Consider the following 5,399-nt stretch of genomic DNA (forward strand, 5'->3'; position numbering starts at 1 on the left):
TGGAGGAAGACACCTCCCTCGACTCCCTTCATCGCAAAGCTTCCTGAAGGAGTGTGTTTTCCGACCCCCATGACCAGGCCCCTGCCTGTTTCTCTGATCTCATCTCCCAGCGCGCTCCCCTTCTGGGGCTCAGGCTCCACTGGCTGCGGCTGCCTTCCCAACACTCCCCAGTTCACCTGACTGTTGGTTCGCCCTACTGGGAACACTGGCTGTGCCATCAGTGCAGACCTCATCTTGAAAACCTCCTCGGGGATATTTCCCCAGATGACTCAACGACTGCTCGCCAAACTCTGCCACCCTCTTAATTCTCATGGCACTCATTAGGTCCGATACCTTTCCTTGTGTATTTGTTTCCTCTAGTTCAGTGGTTCTCAACCTTCTGGCCTTTAAATACAGTTCCTCATGTTGGGACCCAACCATAAAATTATTTTCGTTGCTACTTCATAACTGTAATGTTGCTACTGTTATGAATCGTCATGTAAATATCTGATATGCAGAATGGTCTTAGGCGACCCCTGAGAAAGGGTCGTTCGACCGCCAAAGGGGTCGTGACCCACAGGTTGAGAACCGCTGCTCTAGTTGGCTCTGAACATCCTCAGGACAGGGAAGTTATCTTGTTCATCACAGTATTCGCATAACGCCTTGCACCTGGTCGAGCTCACTGGCAACTAAATGAATTGTCTGGAGTAAGATGCTTACTTCATTACAGGTTAATCTTCAGGTACAGATTTTAGGGAACAAAAATCGTGCAACTAAGAGGGTGGCAAAGGACCACCTGGCAGAACTCCCCAAACTGATGGGGGAGAACCACGTGCCTGCAAGGAGCAAGGCAAGAGGGGGTGGTGAAGGAGTGACCAGTGGGACGTGGGGGAGAAGTACAGGGGTCCCTCTCATCAGTGCTCACAAACACTTTGGAGACTTTTATGGAAGGGAGCTCGTAAGTAAAAATCTCTAGCTTTCCCTAGCTGGTTTGGTTCAGTGGATAGAGCATCAACCGAGGACTGAAGGGTCCCGGGGTTGATTCTGGTCAGGGCACATGCAAGAAGCAACCAATCGATGTTTCTCTCTTTCTCTGTCTCTCCTGCTCTCGAAAAATCAATGGAAAAATATCCTCAGGTGATGATTAACAAAAAATTAAAAAATAGTAGTAGTCGTCTACATAGTAAGCTTAACAAATGCTTCTGTTTGTATGATAGTTCCACTTTATTTGTCCTATATTATTATTCTAGAGTGAGAACTGATGGTGAGTGGATGAGACTTTTGTGGTACTGCCCCATTAATGCTGGTCCACCTCCTTCAGGGAACTCAGTTCAGTAAACATGGCAGCGGGGGCTGACCTGGGAGGGTGGGCCCAAGGTGTCAGGCCCACTGGGTAGCAACTAAACTCTCAATGCTTCTTAAAAAAAAGCAGGTACAACCCAGCTGGCCTGGCTCAGTGGTTGAGCACCTAGCTATGAACCAGGAGGTCCCGGTTCAATTCCCGGTCAGGGCACATGCCCGGGGTTATGGGCTCGATCCTCAGTGTGGACATGCAGGAGGCAGCTGATCAATGATTCTCTTATCATTGATGTTTCTGTCTCCCTCCCCCTTCTCCACACAGAAGTCAATAATAAGAAATATACATATAAAAAAAAGCAGGCACAGGTGTCCTAGGAAACCTTTTGGGAGTGGGTACTTCCTATGGGCATGTGCAGTAGGAGGCCGGGACACTAAACTTGTCAGAAGCTGAACCAGACCTTCCAGAGGTGGAGGAGGAAGGATGTTTACACAGGCAATCCCAGTGGGGAGGCGATGGACTCAGTTAGCACTACAAGGGCAGGTCAGGAGACTACCCTAACAATGGCTGCTGCTCATAGGTCCAATGCCTTCAGTGGCTCATCCCTTTAATCCTCTCAAAAAGCCAGGACAGGTATCATCACCAGCTGAGGGGACGGAAGTTACAGGCATTAAGCCAGCCAAGCTCAGAAAGCTCTCCAGGGGGAGGGCCAGGGGCTAGAACCTACGAAGCCAGAGGCTACATGCAAACTGTGGTTCTCAGCCTTCCTAATGCCGCGACCCTTTAATACAGTTCCTCATGTTGTGGTGACCCCCAATTTCATTGTGACAAATTGAACATAATGAAAGCATAGTGATTAATCACAAAAACAACATGTAATTATATGTGTTTTCCGATGGTCTTAGGCGACCCCTGAGAAAGGGTTGTTCGAGCCCCAAAGGGGTTGCAACCCACAGGTTGAGAACCGCTGTTCTAAATAATTGTGCTCCCCAGGTTTCATCCAGCGTCTGGCGTAAAACCACTTGAATATGGAAGACACACATTGTACTACTTAGCAAGACCACTGCTGGTTAGACTCCTAGGAAAGTGGTTGTTTGGGCGCAGCAGGAGTCTTGCACAAAAATTCATGCCAGTGTTGTTCCTAATGGCAGGTGACAAGGAACGTTACTACCCACCAGTAGGAAATGGCTAAATTACTATTTTTGTTAATCCTCACCCAAGGATATTTTCCCATTGACTTTTAGAGAGTGGAAGGGAGGGGGTGAGACAGAGAAACATTGACTGGCAGCCTCCTGCATGCGCCTGCCTTTACCTGGAACTTGCAACCAAGGTGGGTGCCCTTGATGGGAACTGAACCCGAGACCCTTCAGTCCTCGGGTGGAAATTCTATCCACTGAGCAAAACCGGCTAGGGCCATTATTTTTTAATCTTTACCTGAGGATATGTGGTGTGTTTTTTAAATTGATTTTAGAGAAAGAGGAAGGGAGAAACATTAATGTGAGAGAAACATGGATTCACTGCCTCCCGTGAGTAACGAGAGTAGGTATGTGCCCTGACTGGGAATTGAACTTGCAACCTTTTGCTGTATGGGACTAAGCTCCAATTAACTGAGCCACTGGGCCAGGGCAGGAATGGCTAATTAAATGTGATATACTCGCTCACAAGAGAAACTCGGTACAGAGTTTATGAAAATGAATTTTCTGTATGTGTAACTTGATATAACTCAGAAACATGCTGAGTGAAAAATACAACTTGCTAGAAAAAAGCAAAACACGGTAATGTAAGTAGTTTATGCAAATTAAAAATACAAAACAACTATTTATTGCTTAAAATCGTATGTATGTTAAAATCTGAAAGACAGGCAAAAAGAATAAATTCACAAAACTATGATGTCTCAGAGAGGGTATATGTTTGCTCATGGGGCTGTGAATTGTAGCTTTATTAACAAAGAAAAATGAAATAAAGAGCTTACCCATACATTAGTTGTGCAATTAAAACATGGATACAAAAAAGACAAAATAATTATTTGGGGGAAATGAGTGTTGTTATTCTCATACTTGTCTGCATTTTTCCAAAATAAGAAAATCTAAAAAAAGAAAAACAACCTTTTCCCCAGATTCACTTTGGGGCCTTGGTTGAAAAATCATTTGACTACACTTATGTGTCTTTCCCTGGGCTGGACTCTGTTCGCTGGTTATCCTCTTGTAGCTTTAATCTTTAGCTTTGTACTACTCTTTCATTTTGGAATCCGCTTGTGAATTTCTACAAAAAGCCTGCTAGGATACATACATACATATATATATGTTTTTGTTAATGTCAGAAAGAGGAAGGGAAACATCAATAATGAAATACGTAGAATCATTGATTGGCTGCCTCCTGCACGTCCCCTACTGAGGATTGAGCCAGAAACTCGGGCATGTGCTCTGACCGGAAATCGAACCCATGATCTCCTGGTTTATAGGTCGATGCTGAACTACACCGACCAGGCATCAGCAATATTTTGTAGTTTATAATACAGAGCTTTTGTCCATCACTTGTTAAATTACTCCTGAATATGCCATGTTTTGGATGCTATTTTAAAATTCATTTTTCGAGCTCAGATTCAATGGTTGCTATTATACAGAAATACAATTTATTTATACTGCCTTTGAAACTTGTGATCCTGTTATAATCACTTGCTAGTCCTGATGATTTAAAATAATTTTCTGTTAAGATTTTTTGTGTATACAATCATGCCATTTGTGAGTAAAACAGTTTTATTTCTTCTTTTCCAATAATGTTTACTTATTTTTTAAAAAAATATTTTTATTGATTTCAGAGAAGGGAGAGGGAAGAGGGAGAGACAAAAATATCAATGATGAGAGAGAATCAATGATTGGTTGCCTCTTGCACACTCCATACTGGGCATCGGGCGAGCCCACAACCCGAGCATATGGCCTTGACCAGAGGTGCCCTGACTGGAACTCAAACCCTGACCTCCCAGTTCATAGGTTGATGCCCAACCACTGAGCCATGCTGGCCGGGCTACTTATTTTTCTTGCCTGTATAATGCGCGAGTGGAATCCTTTACTAGTTCCTGATCTCAGAGGAAAAGCATTAAGCTTGTCACTATCCTATATAATAAAAGCCAAATAAGCTAAGGCCACTCAACCACTTGCTATGACATGTACTGACCACCAGGGGCAGATAGTTGACTGCTCAAACACTCGCTATGACGTGCACTGACCACCAGGGGGGCAGACGCTCAATACAGGAGCTGCACCTGGTGGTCAGTATGCTCCCACAGGGGGAGCACCGCTCAGCCAGACACTGGGCTCATGGCTGGCAAGCGTAGCAGCACTAAGGACTCCTGGACTGTGAGAGGGCACAGGCCAGGCTGAGGGACCCCCCCCCTCCCATGCACAAATTTTGTGCACCAGGTCTCTAGTTATGTATATTGCTAATGGTAACTTGATTGGGGGTGACCTTTATCAGACCGAGGAAGTTTCCTGTTTTTAGTTTGCTGGGGGTAGGCTTTTCTTTAAAGGTTCTATTCCCAGCCAGGGCACATACCTGGTTATGGGCTTGATCCCCAGTAGGGGACGTGCAGGAGGCAGCCAATCGATGATGTTTCTCTCTCTATCCCTCTCCCTCTAAAAATCAATAAAAACGTATTTTAAATAATCACAAAGAGCTGTTGCATATTGTCATCTGCTTCTTATGCATCTGTTAAAATGATTATTGGATTTTAAAGAATAGTTTATTGATTTTTAAGTAGAGAGGAAGCAAGAGAAACATTGATGTGTGAGAATGCAACATTGATTTGCTGCCTCCTTCGTCCCCCCTGTCCCCCCCACAAATTGGGATTGAGCCAGAACCCAGGCATGTGCCCTGAACAGGAATCAAACCAGCAAACTTTCAGTGCATGAGATGGAGCCCAACCAACTGGGCCACACCGGCCAGGGCCATCATAGGGTTTTTAATCCATCAATCTGCTAACATGGCACATTACACTGATTTTTGAATGTTAAATCAACACTGCAGTCAGGGATAAACTTCACTTGGTCATTTTTGTATATTATCAGGTTTGATTTGCTAAAATTTGTAAGATTTTGCACATATATGCTAACAGGAAAAACATTTC

At 44.4% G+C, this 5,399-nt stretch overlaps 1 protein-coding gene across 4 annotated transcripts in view; it reads right to left on the reverse strand.

Moving 5' to 3' along the window:
* The window catches only part of TP53 (tumor protein p53), a 13,866-nt gene that overhangs the window by 5,381 nt on the left and 3,086 nt on the right, over positions 1-5,399 (reverse strand). The gene's annotated exons all lie outside the window — the stretch shown is intronic.

The sequence above is a fragment of the Myotis davidii genome, unplaced genomic scaffold (assembly GCF_000327345.1).
Source record: "Myotis davidii unplaced genomic scaffold, ASM32734v1 scaffold37, whole genome shotgun sequence".
Classification (NCBI taxonomy): Eukaryota; Metazoa; Chordata; class Mammalia; order Chiroptera; family Vespertilionidae; genus Myotis; species Myotis davidii.